Raw genomic sequence first — 21,726 nt, forward strand, 5'->3', positions numbered from 1 at the left:
AAAATGAAAATAAAAGAAAGCACACTTTCTGATGCAGCAAGAAGCAAAGGAAAAAGGAGTTTGGACTTCAGTGTAGGAATGCACACAAAGAAGATATCTGTAGTCCATCAAACTGCCACCATATGTTCCATGATGAGATACAGTGAAGTAAATAATGTATCTGTTCGGCATTCTGTCAAGCCATAGGACCCTTTGGATATGTCAATAATTAACAAATAACATCTGTTGTCAACTGCTGTACTTCATCAGTGTGGGCAAAGTTTTCCTCCCTGCATGACAGAAGTAGACTATGATACTCTGCTTTCCCTTAGTAATTGAAAAGTTCTTTGACCACATCGTTTTATGCAAAACCCCTGCTGATATGTAATTAATGGGACATCTGGACATGCAGAAATAGTGGAATCCAGCTAGATTGGCAGTACAGTGTTGAGTGAGTGTTTAGAGTTATCTTTGACCGTTTTTCAGTCAGATATGCTTTTCCTGACTCCATAATGCCCTAATGTATATACATACTGCATTTTCAGAGTGGGTGAGCAGCCATTTCAGGTACGTGGAGAGACCAATGACTGCTCACTACCTCACTTAAAGATGCAGACTAGATACATGCTCCGTTTGTAGACAACAGGAAAACAAAAACATGTTAAGTCAGACTTAGTGTGAAGTCTATGTCAACTTGTTAACTGATTCCTTGGATACGGAGAAACTCAAATACAATGTGCCTTAAGAACCACCATGATTAAAATGTGAACTGAAAAAGGGCAATTTAAGATCCTGAAAATGTTCTTAACAGAACCAAGTCTCAAAGCTTCCCTCAGTTGCAGTTGTGGAAGTCTGCAGGAGCTGATCTACTTATCCGCCTCAATCCTGAATCCATTCTGTCCTGAGAGCATCACAAGATTCCTCTAGACTAGAGGAATATTTAATGCTTTGAAGTAGCTCTGTGCCCTTTATGTGCAGCTGGTACAGCAAAATGTGGATTTGTCAGTCCAAGATCTGACCTTTTATTCATATCCATGTGTTCAAGAAAGATTTAACAGATTTCTTAGAAACCTTGTCCCAGAACAACAATTTGAAGTAATGAGATTTTCCTTTAATCTTCATTAGGATTCATTACACACATAATATGTGATTCATTGCATAGATAATGCATAATCTAATTAGTTAAGATAATGCTCTAAACTGTCTAGTAGATGGTGCTTCAGTTCGTAAATAATTTTTGTAAATTAAGTAAACTTGTTTAATCACGGTTGTTGCTGCAGGTGAGTCACTGTGTCAGCGTAGTGTGAGTTTCAAGCATTCCTTCTGCTCCTACCGGACTGGTTGTGGTTGCACAGAACATTTCAGTCTCCAAGATGATCTCTTTTTTTTTTTTTTTTTTCTTTGTGATAACAAAATGCAAACTTTAAACAATACCTGCTGTAACTAACACACAGTAATATCAAGGTGCTGGACAGTGAATGCACTCCAATTTTGAAGAGTGCTGTTGATTTTGTCCCTGATTACTCTGCTCAGCCAACACATGGAATTGTGCTGCTCCTCTGTGCCATTCATCCTCACTTTGGTCTTGACCCATGGGCAAGGGTAAGTTACGGATGAGAAGCCTGTCTTTGCACATAGACTGTTCTGATATCACTTGAAGAACAGAGACCCCTTCTTGAGTTTCATATAAATACGTTGTAAATGTCATTCTCTCTTGTTTCTTTTTAACTCATGAGGGAGTTGCATCTAGACTTCTGCTGTCTTGGCTGTAAGAAGGGTGCTGAAGAGCTGAAATTGTCACTGAAGCCCACAGAGATGCATTTTTGGTTGCTAAAAAGGAGGCACATAAAATATGGAAAACATTGTCTGACCTGACAATGTAATTCTATTTAAGAAACAGAAAATGTGCTGGATAATATATGCAGACACCTCTGTCATGAAGCCTCATGTGGTTTCACACCCAATTATGTGTGACCACCTTTGGTTACCATAGCAATTCTCTGTTAATTAGAAACTCACCCTCTGCTCATGGCCTGTTTGTGCTAAAGCATGAAATTCTGCTACACACGCAGACTATTTCTTTATTTATATATTGACAGTGACTTACTGTGCCAAATGACTTCTTTACGCAGCAGTACTCTGTTTCTTTGACTCAAACATTGATTTAACTTTTAAAATTCTTCGGTCTGTCCTTGGCCCACTTTCAGTCTGTGTATAATGGGCAGGTGACATGAAGAGAGAAGGCAGTGGTGTTGGAGGTGTTAATATATGAAATATCAATATGATCAGTAGGGCGGAGGCAGCTGTTTTACACTCATCTGTGAAACTATTCTGCTCCTCTGTGGTGCTCACAGATGAAGGTTTCTTTGTGAAACCTTCAGTCTGCATTCAGGTGTGAGTTGTTTTTAAAACAATTTCAAAAGAAAGGAGTCCGCCCGTATAGAAGTATTTTATAATGTATGAAGTTGGCTGGATAAAATACACCACAGGGTGTTTTGATGAAAGATGCAAGGGTTTTATTCCTGATCTTATAAAAATAAGATGAGGGGGTGTACTAGGTCTGGCTGGGATGGAGTTAACTTTCCCCACAGCAGTCCATGCTGTGCTGTGCTCTGCACTTGCAGCTAGAACAGCACTGATACTGCACCAATGTTTTGTCTGTTGCTGAGCAGTGTTGGCACAGCACCAAGGCTCCCTTCCGCCCCCAGTAGGCTGGCGGTGGGCAAGAAGTGGGGAGGGGACATCACTTGGGCAGCTGACCTAAACCGGCCAAAGGGATGATATACTATATGGTGTCATGCTTGGCCACAAAAACTGGGGAAGGTGAAAAAGAAGGGGGGCTCTTGTTATGAAAGTATCTTTTTTCTCAAACAGCCGCTATGCATGGGGAGGCCTGGCTTCACAAGGCATGGCTGAACAGCACTTGTTGATGGGAAGTAGAGAATAAATAATTGTTTTCTCCTTTTGCTCCTTACTTTTTTTTTAGTAAGTTTGATAACTTTTTGATAACTTTTTTAAAGTTTGCTGCAAACTTTTTTTTTTTTTTTAGTTTTCCTTTAATTAATCTTACGTAATGCTCCTTATGAGCCTTTTTTCATCATATTTTCTCCCCCTGTTCATTTGAGGAGAGGGAGTGAGAGAGTGGCATGGTGGAGCTTAGCTGTCTATCTGTGAAACAACCACCGGGGAATGATGACAAGATACCTGTAATGTTGAAGACAATTCTGAAAGTTGGGCATCAGATCAGTGCTTGGGGTACAAGCTTGAAAGTAGAGATTATGATGCTAAGTGCTTTCTCCTGTAATTTTGGAGAGAACAGAGACCTACAGTCCTTGCAGTCCTGTCCAAGAACTATGGAAGTGCAGATCTCCATTGTTTCTGATCTAATTGTAGAACCTCAAAATACAAACACTTCTTTCTAATGTAAAACAAATTCATCCCCAGATAAAATGCTAGAGCACAGGTGATTTATTTTGAGAGAGCAAGATAAGAACAAAACACACGTCAGAAATGTACTCAGACAGCACATTGATAAGGCCAGTGTAAGAACTTGCTTAACAGAATAGAATAGAAAAGTAAAGTAAATAAAGAAGAAAACAGAAGGGATTCTTGTATTACAGGGTCCAAATAGATTGTTTTTGACCTTTGAATCCACTTCTTTCAATTACTTAAAGCATTCAAGGAGTTCAACCCTTCATCTGGAGTTCTTGGGCTATAAGAGGTTCAGGATTGCCCTTTGGAAACTTACTTGGCATGAGATACGAGATGACTGAGAGAAACAAAAACAAAAAACATTCAGCTGAAACCAAAATATTACCAGATCTGCTGTCTTTCACAAAGAACTTTGTTACAGGTCCTGCATAGCACACAATGACAGAGGCTAGTTTTATTATTTATGTAGACTCATCAGCAAGGTTCAAGGACAATGCCATGTGGAGCAATTATCTACTGTATGCTATGAAGCGCATGCAAATGCTAATATCATGCCTTATTAAACATACAATGCTAAAATCACACTGGCATAAGTAGTAGCAAGAGCAATCGTATCTTTTACCATGCAGTATATTGCACTTGGCCTCCAGATTCTTCTTTAAGATACATTTTTGGTTACTGCTCCCAAATACCACTGTTAGATATGAGTAGGATCAGACAAACAACAGCAAAAGAAACCCAACCCAACTTCAGCCTTGTGGTAACTTCATGGAGGTTAGGAGATGTCAGTCAGCTGATAGCTGAGCTCACTCAACTTTTCTTTCCTATTTTTTGTTTAATGCTTCTCTTATCAGAGGACTAAATCTGAAATTCACACACTGGATTCTGAATGGAAAAGCAATTTATACTTTGTTTGAATATGCCAGCCATAGACAGAAATGTTTTTAATCTAATCTGTTTGAAAACATTCCTCAAACAAGTAATAAACAGCTCTTAAGAAGCACAAATTAATTGGGCAATAGGCATGTATCTTTAATTAGAATTTTAGCCTTAACAATTGTTTTTGAGTCGGCTGTACAACAGTATTACCAGAAGAAAACCAGCCTGTTTTAAAACCTAATGTCACACGGTGCAATTGATTAAGGTACAAAGAGATTATCCAGCAGTCAAAAGCTTAACTGCATACTAAGGAGAGCAGTCAGCTTGTATACACGTAAGTTTGCCAACATTCCCAGGATAAAACAAATGACTCGTTAAATGGTATCTCTGTTGTGCCTAGATTCTGATTTTCCATGAGTCATCTCTTGATTTACTGAAATAGAATAAGATGAGTAAGAGAGTCAAATTTTAGTGGAAAGAAGTATGCAAACTGCGTAATGTCCAACAGGCTGTTAGAGAGAAGAATGATTATTCTTCCACTTCTTTGCTATTTACTGGCTCTAAACTTCACATAAGATTCCTTCTACCGTCAGGTTTCTCCTACAGGAAGGAGTTTTATGAAAAAAACTCATGAATATCCAAGGTCAGTCTTCACTACCCCATAGATAATAGCTCTCTCTTCTCTGTGAGGGCACATTTAATGTTTCTGGGTTTTTACAATGTCTTCACTGTATAGACTCCTGCAATTGTCATAGAGAAGTTTCTCACTCAGGTAAAAAGCTGTGCAGTACAATTTACTATAACTGTTGTCAGGGACAGTTTGAAAAATCCTTAATTGTGACGTTCAGAAAGAGAGAAATAGCAACAATATCCCACTGAGAAATGTCTCTCAGAAGAATCCTCTGGCTGTGCAAGGGCCGACCGCATACAGATCCAGTTCTAATGGAGTATAAAGCCATACTACAGAGATATATTCTTCACACTGAAGCTTTTCCTTGAGACACATTCTTTTTAAATTATTTAGAGCATAGGGATCATCAGTATGTTATCAAATAAGTTATCTGGTCAAGATGAGAAGTGCCAAGGTTGTAGTTTCATAGTATGTAGATCAAGATAAGCTAGTGTGAATTATTATTATTATTATTATTTAATATCAGTTAATAATCTACAATTCCTTTGGTTTGTATAATCTTTGTCTATTTGTGTTTTAACAGTTCGTTGTTACATAAGTGTTCACCATGGTCTATGAAAATTGGGTTCACTCGGAGGTTAAATTGTACCCTGTCAGAGCAGGGATGTGACCCAGTATGAATGCCTCATATGACTCCATTTGTTTTCCTGCTTTGTAAATCCTTTGGATCTGTGTACTTGTATGCGTAGGAAGAGGAGAGCAGATGTGAGGGAAAGGTCAGGGATGCTGTGAAGTCTGTGAGGCTTTCTTTTTACTTCAGTGGGATTTAGATGACTCCTTACTGCAGATACATAAACACATTCTGTAGCGAACATTTATGTTCTGTATTTTAAAGAAAGTATAAACTAGAAAAGAAATGTCAGCTAACGTGACATCCAAATCCAGCATTGACCCATTATCATTATAATATTCAATTGATAAGATGAAGCTTCCTTAATATATCTTACATTCTTATACACAGTATATCAGAAATAATTAAAACTGGGAAACTTAAAAATATTGTTTGTATCTGCATGTATATATGTTTGTGTATATATACACGTATTCAAGATAACCATCCTTGCCACTAATGAAAAGTCATACATAGAAGAACCAAGAGTTTAGACATTACATGTGTTAGATGAAAGAAAATAAACGTTACTGATCCTTTTCACATTTGGGGAGTTGGGGCATGAATTGTCCCAGGTTAAAGAGGAGTCAGTGATATAATCAAGTGTCCCTACATGGCCCAGTGCAATGGCAAGAGATCTAAATATGATCCCTAGAGCAGTGTAGCTCAGGGACATCCTGTCACAGCTATCTTGCCTCCAGTGCTATGGATAACTAGAACATTTTCCCTCTGAATCAAATCTGCCATCAATTTCCTCATGTAGAAATGGAAGGCCTGAATTCTATAGACTCCTTCATTCTTCTCTTCCTCTTAAAGAAGAATTGAATTAGAAGTTCCTTAAGACTGTGTTTATGTGTAACATCTCTCGTGTGCCTTACCTGCCTTTGCTAAAATAGTTGGGGATGATAGAACTCTTTCAGTTTCCTGTAAATTTGTATGATGGAAATGGAAAGTGGGAGGCGAGTCTTTTTTAATTACTTTTTCCTATCTGTTTGTGTTTTGAAAAAACAAATCTCTCTTCTGTGAATACTGGACTACAGTATAATTTGTTGAAAAACTTTAGGGCTTTTCAGCTTCTACAGATTGCTGGAATGATTCTGTCTCTTTGTCTCCATCGGTACCAGTTATTTACAAGGCATCACCTATATGAGAGACATTGGATTAAACTATAAAGATTTTCCTTGACCCAAGATTTTATTTTCCTTTTATGCTGCAGAAAAGAGACTCTTCCAATATGGTTTAATATGACCACAAAGATCTCAGCTGGCAATAGCATTATCTACTGAGAAATGTTGACTTCTGTTTTTCAGAATTGTACCTCTTGATTTACATTGATAATAATAACAGCGTTTAGCATTTATGGAGGTCTTCCCATTGCACTGGTGGATGTGGTTTTAGTGAATATAAATAAGGGAATTTTGCCAATGCGAGGAGCTTTATAGAGAATAGAGAAAAAAAATGCTTCTTTGTAACCGTACATCTTTTTTGTTAGATTTTAATGAAGTAAATGGTGTAGAGCTTGACCTTATAACAAATGGAAAATCTTTTGAACAGTTCAATATTATGTTTTATTAGCTATAAACAAGGAATAAGAAATAACCATTTTCCCGTTAAATGTAGGTTAGTTGAGACTGTAATGCAGTATGTAGTATTCTAATATTAACTTTAAAAAAGTTCTGCAATTAATTACTTCTGTTCTGGATTCAAAAGTTTTTGCCGAGTCAAAATATATTTTCATGTTTGCGTGTATTTTTTCAGAGTGCCTTCTCTAAGTCTGGCAAACATAGGTGCCAGTGGATCATTTTGGGACTGGAGTTGTCTGATGCTTTTCTCGTTCTGGTGTCTGTTTTGTGCTTTCCTTGCTCATATTTTTCTCTTTTTCAGACTTGCATAATACACAGCTTGGAAAGCAATTCATTTGGCCTGCTCACTTGCTGTCTGGCTGTTGGCAAGTCATCTCAAGGATACCTGTTCTACAAGGAATCAGAGGGAGGGCTGTTATTATTGTATCCTTTGAAAGGAAGGGTGGTGTCAGACTTATGATGGTGTAGTGCTATCTCTTTTTGTTAATGCAAGAATGAAAAATGTGCTTACTCATGGACACTAGGAGAGATACTGCCATATGCCACAGTTGTACACAGGCAGTTAGGATGGTATTGTTTTGGAGGGAACTGGGAAGACATTTTGATGGAGAAGTTATGGAACAGCTAACACACAGACCAAAGTTTATAAAAATTGGTCATTCACACCTACCTTTTCAACACTACATACATTGTTCTCTTATTGTAAAGGAGACAGCAAATTTTTATATTTGGAGAGAAGAGACTTGTTCTGACCCAGTGCAAACCGAGATACTTAAGAGCAAGCTTTAACATTCCAGGGATACGAAGTTGGAAATGACAAGTGGGGGAATCTAAGGAGCCACAGTTGTTGCTCACATGATGTTCTTTTGTTTGCAGATCCGAGGTCTTATAAGGGAGGATTAGTTGAAGAATAAAATAAAAGCAAACATCTTGAGGAGACATTCATTCCCTGAAATATTCAAGTCTTGTAAGTCTTCATTGACTAGTTTCTTAGCATTTGTAGTTATTTCAGATGGTAGTTCAGATTTTTCTTTATTCTTATGGAAGCAAACATTTTATAAACTTGTTTTATGTCTTTCACTATTCTTCTTTGTATCAAAAGAGGCACTTAGACTTTAACTGAAATCTGTGTAAACATGTTTCTTCCTCCAGTAGGCAGCTGGTGAAAAGGATTTCCAAGGTATTACCAAGGATTTTTAGGAACCAAATCATGTTCCAAGTTTAAGCACATCTCACTTCTTTAGGTGGTTATACCCTGCAATGCATGGCAGCAGACACGAACGGCATAAAAAAGTAATTCAGGGAGAAAAGTTGTTCATTCAGCAGTCATACAGTTTGAGCATAGGGGCCACTGGCATAGATAAATGAAAGCAATTTACATATGTACATAAAGGGCTAGTTTGAGATTTCCATTTGTAAAGTGGTGCAATGTACTACAGAGGCTTTTTAGTGTGAAAGAAAGGCATCAGAAGCAATTCTGAAACATACAAAGCTGACTGTGTATAATGCTCCCCCAAAAAGAGCCACCTGAGAAAACAAAGCAACAGTAAATGAAATTGTAAAAAAAAATAATTAAAATTAAAGTAGCATACAAATGGAAAACATATTGTGTACTTAGTTCAATATTTAAAAACAGGCTCATGATCCAGAATTACTTTCAAGTAGTAAAACCATTTTTTACTGTCTCCCATTATTCTTAAAGAAGTGATCTTTTTAATTTAAGAGACACCAAAAAACTTATTCAGGTAGTGAATTCAGATATTACTCATATTCTGAGTTACACATGAAAACTTTCATAAACTGCATGAAGCAAAGTCGGCTTTCCTTCAGCATAAGTAATACGTTCCTTCCCAAGAAGAACAATATTTATTAAAAAACAAAAACAAACAAACAAAAAACAGAAAATTCCACTAACCTTTAATGCATTTTGTATTTCCCAGGTTGCCTCATAAAACATTTAACACTGTAGTGGCTATTGAATGAGATTTATGAAAATGAGCTCCATTGTTTATTTGTTATTGTATTGGTGACAAGCAGATGTAATGGTTTCTGCTTCAGATTCTTGTATTTTCATCCACATGAAATGGTATTTAAACTTTTCATATTAAACAAAATAGACTACTTAATTTTGAGACAAATATTCAGCAACCAAAATAGCTGCATTCAACTTATGCATACATTCTGTAAGATTCAAAAATTTCACAAAACATTTCAAAAATGAAGAAATGTTGTAAAAATACTAGAAATAAAATGGCTTAAAGTTTTTGAAAAGTTTTTAATGCATTGTGAAATATAAATCAGATATACATTGTCCGATATGTGAGATTTTGTAGCTATATTAGGAACTGTAGATTCATGACAATGAAGATTAAATCTATGATTCTTTCTCTTTATTTTTTGTAAAACAACATAATTTGGATATTAATATTTTAACATAGTAAGTGCTTGGAGAGACAATATAATGTAATTTTCTTATGCAAAGATATGGAGATACTACATTTTCTGGCCAGATCTTAGCTCCCCTTGGGCTCCTGATTTTGTGGCACATTCTTAAGATGTTTTTCTAGGGAGGAAAGCACTTAAACTCAACCTGAAGTTAATGTTTCTGTGTTTTATTTTTTATTTATTTTTTATTTTTTTTTAGCATGGCTCCTCTTCTACGTTTTTGATTCACTTCAGTTCAGGATTATCTGTCTGCTGAAGTAATAGATCTGTTTTCAGATGGTAAGGGAGGAGCTCACCATGTTCACCTAGAACCACATTAGTATGGTTCTACCCCCTCCTTCCTTTGTCCCCTAATTTGCTTTTAAACTTGAGTAGAGTGAAAATTGGCCTCAGCTGAAACTTAATCACCTACCTAAAGATCAAGGCAAGGGAAGACAGGACGTAGATGTTACTGCCTTTGTACTGTCAGGAAAACTTCTGGAAAGTACTGGAAGCAGCATTAGTAGCTACAGTGGAAGAGCAACATCTCTGCCATCTATATTTCAGTTAAAATTTGAATCACAAACCCAGAACATGCCATTATCAGGAGGCTGAAAAAATTGCTTCAGGAGTGCTCAGGACAAGAGGAGCACCTTAGAATTATGGCTGGTCTGCATAAAAATTGAGAAAAACTGAACCAGTAGAATTCAATCAGTCTGTTGTGTAAATGGGAAATTGCCTCGAGCAGAAAAATTAGAATAACTTCCACATTAGGGAGCTGAAACTATAATTTAGCAAAGTTAAAATTCATATAATCCTATCATCCTTTATAAAACATTGGAATTAATATTGTTTGAGAAAATAAAAAGTTAATCAATATCACACCTATGAAAATTAATACTACTCCTACAAATAAGATCAGCCAAAGGCAGCATGTACATCTTAATCAGGGAACACAAAAGCAAGAGCTCCGGAGGGAACCTGGAGTGGTTGTCTAGGAAACAACAACAAAAAAAGTATGAATACTGCTGTTAGCAAGCAGTCAAGGTTCACACAGCCAGTACAACTTTGCAAGGGGAAAATTCTGAGAATTAGAATCTCTACTGAGAATTCCCTGCTAACAAACTTTTTGAAACGTTACATGATCTATACTAACAGGTGATTCAACAAGCAGAAAAAACTGTAGCATTCTAGATAGACTGAGCTAGTCACCACACCCTGCATTTTGCATTTTTACGAGTGGCTTATATTTTCACATCATCTTTCACATCCACAGGTAAATAAATACTGATGATAGTTTCATATTGACATATTTATTGTAGATGTTAAATCTGTGCATGATACTTGTAAGACAATACTGGGAGCCAGTAGGTAGTAGTGTACTTTCCCAGTTGTAACAGGTTGGTGGGATGAGGTACTGGCAAATCATGATCAAAAAATGTATATTTGCTTTAATATTAATTTCTTGCATATCTTCGCTTTCTGCAGGTCAGTTAGGAATGTCAGAAAATAGTGACACGTCATACCCTTATATCTCAGATTCCCTTGGGTTTTGTTCCAATCAATTACTGGTTTTATGTGTCAAAGGCAAATGGAAAGTTCATGAACAAAAATGGAATTTGCAAATTATCTTACCATCCTGGTTATCTGCAGTGTCCAGGAGTCAGCATTAAAAGATGAACTTAACAAATTGCCTGGTCAAACTACCAAAGAGCATAGTGTGTTTGTTTTTCTCCAAATTGTAGCAGGACAGCATTATAGAAATTTGAGAAATTGAAAGCATTATTGATTACATTTTTCCTCTCATCTTTGACAGTTAAGTATTTGAGATCAAGGATATCAGTACCTGAAAAGAATCTTTATCTTTTGACTAATCAAGGAACAGGTACTTGTGTAACATTACAGCCACAGCAAGTTGTTTTCTCTCTAAGCAGAAGGCACATGCATTATCTCAGCAGTGCAGGAGGAAAGGCCATTGTGATAAGGGGTCGGTAATGCCAGTCTCTCTGGCACTTTCTCTGCCATCCTTCTGAGTTTCATCTCCTCTTAGATACTTGTCACCCATCCCAGCCTCATGGAGACAGGCATTCAGCAAGGCTAAAATCTGCTTATATGGCAACAGCCATATATAGACTTAGTACCAATTCCATGGCTGGTTAGGAAACACAGGGATGGTATTTTCAGAGTCCCCCCCCAGCAGCCATTTCGGCTGAGCTCTGAGGTATTGCTGCCTGCACACAGGTGGCATTTGGCTTTTGTGAAGCCAGGAGTGTGCACAGATGGGTGAGCTCCTTCTAGCTCTGGGCCCTGCAGGCAGCCAAGTCCTCCATCAGGTGTCTCAAGGAGGCTCATTGCCCTTCACCTGCTGTCTTTTCCAGACAAAATCAAAGTTTCAGGCTTTGTTTATAAGCTTTCCTCCCTGTACAAAGCAGCTGCCTTCCTCTTCACTGCAGAGGGATTTTTCTCCTCAGAAAGGTCACCTCAGCTCCCAGCCACCATTCTGGCTGCAGATCAGAGTTTCTGTGGAAACTTTTTCTTCTTCATTAATCTAAAACCTTTACATACTTTCCTCCCATGGGGTTCCTTTCTCTAGCAATCTCCCCTGAATTAATATTTCAGTTATTCCTCCCCCCCCCCCCCCCCCCCCCCCTCCACCCCCACAGCTGAGTACTCGCTCCACCCTGCAGCCGTTACGGGTGATTGACAGGATTTTCCACACCTGACTGCCATCAGTGTGGGGCCTTTAACTACAAAATGGTGGTTATGGCAGTTATGGCACCACACAACTGAGGGAGCTGAGAGGAGCAGGCGGCATCTGAAGAGCCTGGAGACTGTGGTGTCTGCTGCTTGAGCACCTCTGACAAAGGTACTGAAAGCTGAGGCTCCATCTTCACAGTGCCTCACAGATGTTGTGGGGGTGCCCATGTTTCTCTCACAAACAGCCTGGTCTTTCCCTGGGGATGCCTGATTTCCTCTCACAAATGGGTGTTTTCAACACGGGTGTTGGCCACGTGTGGCTGAATCCCCCAGAGGTGTCAGCTGGGGGTTTCTAGAATCATCTGTCATTTCACAGCGTTCCTCAGCAGGGTCTTCACCTGGGCACACTGCAGGCACCTCCCTGCTTCTACCTTGCAGGACATTAGCAGATTTATTTATTTATTTATTTTTTAAAAAAAGCCTTTAGACCTAACTCTTGTGTTGCCCTAGGGTGCTCCCCACATGGGATGTAGAGCTATATATGGAAAAGTTGTGTTTTGGGGAGCAGTGAACTGGTGCTGGCAGGCATGTATTGTGTCCTATCCCCAGCATGCTGCTGATGGCCAGGGCAGACAGCTGCTGCCGGTTGTGTTTGGCTGCAGGAAAAGGCACCAGATGTTTAATGTCTGTCTGTTCGATGGGAAACATCCCTTATGCTTGCCTTGTTTCTTCTGTTCTTCGTTTGCAAACTAAATAAGAGAAGAAGTTGTGAGTTAATACAGGAGGAGGTGTCAAAATTTAAATTACTTTATGCTAGTATGTACTCAATTTGCAGTACTTGTCACAGAAGGGAGTATTACAAATACTCACAAAAGAGTCTGAAGTACGATAGCACTGCTTTATCTGAGACCTGCACTTAAAATGTAACGATCAGATATCTGAAATCATGTGATTTTTTTTTTTGAGTTGAGAATTAGCTAGGCGGAAAGTTCTGGATGAAATCTGCAGTTTTCACCACCTCAGGAAGTCCAACAAAGCTATCCTTTGTATGTGAGTCATGGAGAGCACACTGCTTTCACTGTTAATGCCATTAGCTCATTTGCAAAAGCTTTGCTTCTTTTACAAATAGCAAAATACTTGAATGAACTTCATGATTAGTTTTAAAAACTGTCAGTCACTACTTATTTCTAAATATGAATTGATGCTATTGATGGCAACCCTCAGTAAGCTTGGAAACCATCCAAACCTCTTGGCTCTTCAAAATTATGCTATAAACCTTTCTCTCTTCTCTTTCTATCCAGCACGTGTTATAGGCTGGAGGCTTTTTTGTCTTTGAGTGTATTTGATTCTCTTTTGGTACTGTACTTCAGCAACACTCACTTGCCAAATTAATGAAAAAATAAAGTTTGTAACCACTCATCTGAAGTTTGCAGGCCTCACACAGCGCTTGATTTTTGGTAAGTAACAGGATTCAATTCAGTTAATATTTTTAATACAAGTTTAGGTAACAGCCCTTCATAATTCTTCAGCCTATCTGCTTCCAGACTGCCTATCAGATGCAGTTTCATTTATTGCTGTAGCACCCCATCAAGCAGGTAAATACAATTGTTCTCTACTTTTGGTTGAACAGAGAAAGGCAAATAGAGATGAATGACTTTCCTGGTATGAATTATGGGACTGCAGTATTTACTGTCTTAATGTCTCAGTTGCAGTAATATGATATGGATCAGCCGTACCAAATGAACCTGCAAATACTTGGGTAAAGAGAAAGTAAGTAGTAAGGAAAAGAATTTGTGAATACCATTTCCTAATCCTTCATATTAAACACTAAATCCTGTTATCATTAAGGTTTCAAATAATACAGTGTATTGTTATCCCTAAATTGCGATAGTGTATTTTTATTCAAAGTTTACATCACCTATTGTAATGTATTATGGAACATGTTGACAGAACAGAATTTTTTAATAGAATGACTGCCTACCATGCAAAGTCTGCTTTATTTACAACGTCTGTGACTGATGACAATGTCACGTGTTGGAAGTCCTAAGTGGAAAAGGCTGCAAATAAACCAAGACTCTACCTTCGCAATCCTATGCAAGAAGGGTGCTATCTGATAATAGGAAATCATATACTTATGTAACCACACAACCCTGTAGGCAGTTTTCCTCACTATTGTCATTTTTTGTGTACCTGTTTCATTATTGCATCAGGTGAGATATGTATCAGATATAGGCAATTACATGCTTGGTCTGTACATTTCTACAGCAGAAATAGGAAAAAGGAAATTCAAGAGAAATATAAGGGAAATACTTCTGGGAGAAGTATGACCCTGACCTTTCTTCATTGTGAAGGGTTTTGGACAACCTCTATCTTTGAAAAAGGAACACAGAATTCCTCTGAATGTGAAGTGAATGGAAAATAATCTCTGTTCAGACCAAGAGGAGTTACTTAATTTGTTCCCAAAACATGTCAGAGAACAGAACCCTCTAGTGTCTGTGGTAAAATAGCCTAGAACATCTTTCATAGCTTGTTATTTGCTGGTGATCTGCAGTGTAATTGCTGCGGAACAAGAAAATCCCATGTGGCTCAGGTTCCTGGTTTCTGTTACTAGCAATGATTTAAAAACAAAACCAAAACAGAACACACCAAAACAAGCAAATAAACAAACAATGACCTATTCCTGTGCTAATTAGTGAGTGGCATACTGCAAACCAGTAAGGTAATTATGGGTGTTTTAGGTAAGACAAAAGTGTGGTGAGCATGCAGAAAAGTCAGATATGGTGATAACCCTCAACAAAAACAAAACACTTGCCTCTAGAAAAGATACAGTGAGTGCAACACTAGTCTCTGTTGCTTTTAGATGTGGGAGGATAATTCTTCCGTTATGATTCAGGGAGCAGAGGCAGTCACAGGCCATATTTTTTCAGTGAGTATTGATGGGTTGTATTTGTACACATTGGTTGTGAGTGTTTTGGATCATTATAGCTATGTCTCTTGTGAAGTGTAGGTGTTTGCATTCCTGACTTTCACAGAACTGTGAGGGCTTTGAAAAAACAGTGTCTGCACAAACTTGTGTTGAATGTGCGTGTGTATGGCTTTCTTTAGCAGAACCAGGGATCCTTGCCAAGCGCTAGGGTAATGAATGAACTTGATAAAAATAGAGGATGTAAAAGTTAAATAGGAGAAGGAAGCAGAAACAGTGCATATTTCTTGAAGGTTAGCTATTGAGAATTTCAGGGATTCAGGCACTGGCTATTGGGTTCTGCACATTTGACATGGGTAACTAATACACACATCACTGCGGCTGTGTCTTTCTCTCCCCTCCTTTACAATAACCCTGGACTGGATGTTTGTTGTCCCCCTAATTTTCATGTGTTGAAGATAAAGTTTTTGTCTTTCCTACAAAGATCATGAAAATGGTCATTTTCTCCTCCTATTTTCCATCTGTACCACTAAATCAGAGACATGGGGATGATTCCTCTGTAGAAGACATAATTCCACCTCTTATCTCCATTCTTTCTATATCCACTTCTCTGTTTCTCTGGAAGCTTAGGGAGATTTCTTAAGTGTCTGAAAATGAAGCATCATTTTCATTCCCTTACAGTCAGGTGAGGACTCAGCTTGATATTCTGATTCCAGTGGGAAAGAAGGAGAGAAGTTCTGTAGGGCATTCAGGGCAGGTATCCTTACCTCTGGATGGCTGCTTCCCAAGCTGTTGAGTCAACAGCACTATTCAGGGTCATTGCCAGGACCTCAAGACTGCATGATTTCATACTTTCAGAATTCTCAAATTGGTTCTGAAGTTGCATAGCACAATTTTTTAAAAGAAAAGGCACAAACAGAAGCCAGCCTGTTGTTCCTTGTCTCTTACTGTCATTTTTTTTTTTTTTTTTTAAAAAAAAAGCTGTAAGTAGACCATGGAGATGGTCTGCTTTGCAATGAAATTTGTCATTTTTTCATGTTCTTTAGATTTTATGTTTACTGAAGTGATCTTATTGAAGAAGTCTCTAGGCTTTCATCCTCTTGTAAGGTTTATCTTCCATGTCCTTGGAGTCGGTATGACTGGGATTTCATGAGTTTGTTTGCTGTTAGTCTTTTGATACCATATTGCTTAGACCTTTCATTCTTGCTGTGATTAGTTAGTGAAGATTTGATCCTCCTTCCTGTTGAGTCTCTTCAGCAGAGCTTTGATGTACTGGTTCTGCAGAACTTTGTCACTTATGTCTTCTCTTATACAAGGAATATTTTCCAAGTACTTCTGGAATAGCTAATACTGATTAATTCTGACACTGTTGGTAATGGACACCTTCTTTAGATAGTCTATTTCATCACAAAGCTGCAGAAAAAATATTCACGTATTATTTCTCATAAAAGAAGTTCAGGTCTCTATAGAGTTCTTTTTAGAAAAAGTGAGCACACTTCCATATATAAGGCTTTCTAAACTATGAACTGCACGGGAGAGCAGGCTTGCCATTAGCCTTATTTTCTTGTTTTTCAACAGTAAATAGCAAACAAAAGTTGTAAAGGGGGAATATGCAATGCAAGCTCTGGCTTCTGGGGAGGTGGAAGGAAAAGGGTAAGAAAACATAATACCCAGGTTCCCAACTGGACATGTAATCTCCTCCTTGTCTGTTTGAATGTATTGTAAAATATAAATTTATATTACCTCATATTCCTCCCTCTTTCCAGCTGTCTTGCTTTTCATGACACATGCTGGATTCAAATTAAGAGTAAGCTTTTTGACTCCTCTAATCTTCTATTTCACATTTGCATATAAACAGTAAGTCTAAAGCCCCCAAAAGGAATGCAAATATTGTATCTGTGTCATGATTAGTATAAAGATATTTAAGAAAAAGGGAAAATGAGTTTACAGTTTGCTATAAAATGTTTTATTGAAACAGCTATTTATTGGTACAGATATTAACTCAAAGTTATAGTCAACGGAACGATGTTTTTGAAGATTGCATGCTAGGGATGAAAAGACAAAAGGAAATGAAAATAGAAGCGAAAAGACCTGATTTTGTGAGTTCAGACATTCAAGGTTGTGTTATAATCATCATAGCTTCCCTTATGCCAAATATATATGGTCTTGCTTTGTACTCCAGGCTACAAAAATATCAAATCAGATTTGCTTATTCATCTATGTAGCTGTTACACTGTAAAATGTTTTCATCCATTTCACAGAATCATTAGTAACAAGAAAATATTGATTCGTTTAATACTACAAGGCAGGCTGTCTTTCAATCCTTGCTCTTCTTAGAATCGTATAGGGTCAAGAAGACTCCTGATATATCATTGACATTATATCTGTATTTTTAATTTCTTTGCAAGTTTATATAAGTCTTACTTGGGATTTCCTCTTTAAAAAAAAAAAAGAATCTGATCCTCAAAAACTCTGTGAAGTGACAAAAATTAGGTGTCTCCCTCAAGGAATTTCAGTTTTAAAGAAATTCTTATAATAATTATTTTTTTATAGGTATTTCTCTAGGGCTTGTTAGCTGTATAGATATGTGAGTGGGCCTGGTTATTCTTACCCTATGAGGATTGTGTTTCATGTCTTAGACTTTCCAAATTGCTTGCTGCTTGTGATAGACCTTTCCAACTTTGTATCCTGTAACGTTTTTTCTTGTGTTGAAGTATACTGGGAAAACAGTCCTTCAAGATACATTCCTTTTTCAGCTTCAGCACATGCTTATTGGTGAGTATGCTAAATTAATTTGGTTGTATAGATCCACCACATTGCGATAATGAAACCCTGCAGTGCAGAAGAGAGACAATAAGACTGCTGCTTTCCATTTCTCTGTCCATTCCTTGTGGGTTCTGTTGTTGATCATAACACCAATGTTAATTGAAATACACAGAGTGTCTTGGTGGGTGGCTGTGCAGTAGCGTCTCTGCAGTCTTTGTTTTTTATTTGTGCCATTGAGAGATCATTTCTCATGACAGTGGTATTAGGATTTGAAGGAGAGAATTGTATGCTGCACTGTCCTTGAGTTTCCTTGCTGTCCCCCCTCTGATATATGAATTCTTAGGGGTAAAATGGCTCCATTGGTTCATTGAATCACAAGCTGGTTTATTTTTTCCAGAAAGTAACTTTGACAGGTAGTAGGATATGCCTCTAACAGCTGAGTGAGCTCTGCCTCAGCATGAGGGTAAGGAGAGACTTCCATTCTGATCTTTGCATTACCTGCTGACTTCGTATTGAAATTTTTCTCCTTTGAAGTGGAAATCTGCCTGTATCTGTTAATTTGATGACAAGTTTAGACTGCTGCAGGCAGGGTGAATGGGATTTGACCAAGGAACATATGTATGAAAAGCGATATAGTCTAGTGCTTATTATTTAGGCAAACTGCTTTACCATGTGATGAACATTCAGTCAGTCACTGTTGATAAGTGTTGCTGCAAGTGACCTAGAACTTTTTTTTTTCCTTTCTGTTTCTGTTCTTTTTTATAATCAAGCAGGCAGAAACATTTGCTTTGATCAGTCATCTTTCTATTTTCTTCTTCCTTTACCCCCAGGTACCAACTTTTATCATTTCCCACAGCTCCATGCATACAAACACTATAAACAAGTAGTAAAGTGTCTGAGTCATCAGATATAGTTCCTTGGGGAGCTCTGCAGAAGAGAAGTAGATCCTGATTTTTGCTGCTGTTGCTGTGCTTATGTTATGAATCCCATGACACTGATCTGGCACTCATTTATAGGAAACATATTCATAACCAGATGAAGAAGTTCAGGAAAATCAGAATATTTGTAATCTTCTGGTGGGTCTTACGTGCCTGCTAAACAACAGATACATATATAGCAGTAACACTTTCCTGTTGGGTTTTAAAGCAAAAGTGGGAAATAACTGCTGTCATTAACAACTGCTAAATTTGCATATTTATTATATTATGCCAATGAAGAGTAGGACTATGAATAAACTGATGTTATAACTGACAAGGGATGCTTTCTGGCTGGTGCCTTACATAGAATCTTACTGCTGTGACAATCACTGGTGAGATGCCTTCCCAAAAGCTGCATTTTTCAAATTGCTTCTTCCAGGGAAACATTCTTAAAGAATGCCCTCCAGATTTGATGGCTTCTGCCATAACAGAAATTATTATTATTATTTTTTGCCTCCATATGTACTCAGTGTTCCTTGTATAAGAAAACATTATCCAAAGTGAGGTATTGATAATGCACATAAACATTCAATGAAAGCTCTATAAAATGTCTATGGACTATCCCTCTTCCAATCTATTATTTGTGAAGATGACCTTACAAACTTGTGATACATTTGTATTCCAGATGTTGTCAATGATTTCTGTTGTTGAAAGAGAATTATCTAGGAATGTAAAATAAAGTCAGTATCAACCCAAAATAATCTTAAAAGGAAAAAAAAGTGCTTCCTATGTCAAGAAAGCATGAAGGTAGATAAAGCACATTGAAACCATAATAGTGCAGCTAGAACCAGGTTTAATATCAACAACATATGGTCATCAGGATCTGGTGTACCCTAAAGTATTAAACCTAATTCTGACAGTTGTCCCCTGCAGCATGTGGTCTTTATAAAGTGATAAGAGCCTTTAAACTGACAGAACTCCTTAGCTTGTAATAATTTTGTAATGGCATTGCCTTTGCATTGTGCATGGCAATGGCATTGTCTTGAAAAGAAATCTCATGAAAACTATGACAGAAGAGGAAGAGGTAATAAATGTATCTTAACTGAGATTCTTTCTGATATAAGTTGAAATTTACACATGGCAAATGGAGCAGGGATGGATTTGGATTTCAAATACTGCCCGTATTGATACTTGTTGCTGGGAGAGGACTACCAAAGGCCATGGATGCTTTGATTATGCATGTGCAGGGAAGAAATCTTCAAGGGTCAGCAATAATGTGACACCTACACACCAGTTTGTCATGTCATCCACATCATATGAGGAGAGAAAAAGCAACTCTTTTCAAGGCTCACATTTTGGTAGAAACGCTATAGTTTTTATTTTCTTATTTTAATATTCATATCACAGCCTAATAGACACCTGTCTCAGAGCTTGCTTAACCTGTAGTGAGAAGTCACTGTCATATAAGAAGAGATCAGTTAAGTCATTGCGCCATGCTGTAGCTGATAGTTACTGGTACTTAATAACACTAGTAGCTCCAAGACACATGCACGTACTTGATGTTGCCTTCATATTTATCTTCAGGACCATCATCCCTGCCTGAGGTTGTCAGAAACAATGCTTTTATTTACAAGAGCTTTCATGTACCTATGTGTGTACTTTCCAGACAGATGAATCTTTGGTCAGTGCTGAATATCACCACATAAATTCCCCAGACTAAATTCTCACTTATATCTGGAAAAAAATCTAAATTAATGCAATTGTGAAATACATGATGTTCTAATAGAATTCAGCTATTTTCCCTGTTGTTTACCATTTTTTTTTTATTTTAACTTGGAGAAATAGTGTTTATCCTATATAAAACTTAAAAATGCTTTTTAGTGTGTGAAATATGCAGTATTCAGGATGACTAACATAGACCAGAAAACAAATGTAGATCTTAGTAGGCAGAGATAAGCCTTTGCAGGTGTAGAGGGAAAACCCTGTAGTACTGTGCAGAGGGTCTGGCTTGGTACTTTAAGAGTGTGCAAGCAGGCACTAGGAGGTCGTACTAATGAATATAAGTACTAATGAATATATGGACTGTAGCTCTTTGTCTACAGCCTGAAGCAAGAATATAGCTGGGAGAGCATTAAGGAATATGTTACCTTATGATAATAAGTAGCTTATTGATTGTTACAAGAGTTTATTAAGGATAGTGGCAAGAAGGTAAGAATGATGTATACTGAGATGACTCCTAAGCTTTCTCACTTATTCTGTCTGAATTCCTGATAATAAAACCAAATTCATTGCAATTATGTAGACAGCATTGACTTAAGGATAATTGTTTATGAAACAGGATAAAGTGGAGAAGATAGGAAATAAAATTCAGAAGGTAACAATCCCACAAATTCTATTAGGCCACATATCTTGTTTTTAATGGGATGGTAAAAATTAAGGCTTTTGAAACGTAGTACTATGAAATAATGTAATTGTGTTCTAGCTCAGTAAAAAAAAAATACACACTTTTTAGAACTTGGTGTATATTACTACTTGTACATCAAGTTGGTACTGCTGTCAGTGCTATAGCTTTTATATTTTATAACTCTGCATATTTGCACAGCAACTAATTTTTGTTGAGGTAGTACTCCTATGTTTATTAAACCTTATTTGATTAAATAGCTCAAACTCCTTAAGTTCTGAGTGCACAGTTTTTAAGAACAGACATAACACAAGCATGATGTTAGAAATAGGCTGAGCTTGACATACTAAGATAAACACTTTTAATGATGTATAACACTGTATAATCAACTAGGGATGTGTTCCCCTAGTTTAGTGAGATTCAG

The sequence above is a fragment of the Oxyura jamaicensis genome, chromosome 14, assembly GCF_011077185.1.
Source record: "Oxyura jamaicensis isolate SHBP4307 breed ruddy duck chromosome 14, BPBGC_Ojam_1.0, whole genome shotgun sequence".
In the NCBI taxonomy this organism is placed as follows: Eukaryota; Metazoa; Chordata; class Aves; order Anseriformes; family Anatidae; genus Oxyura; species Oxyura jamaicensis.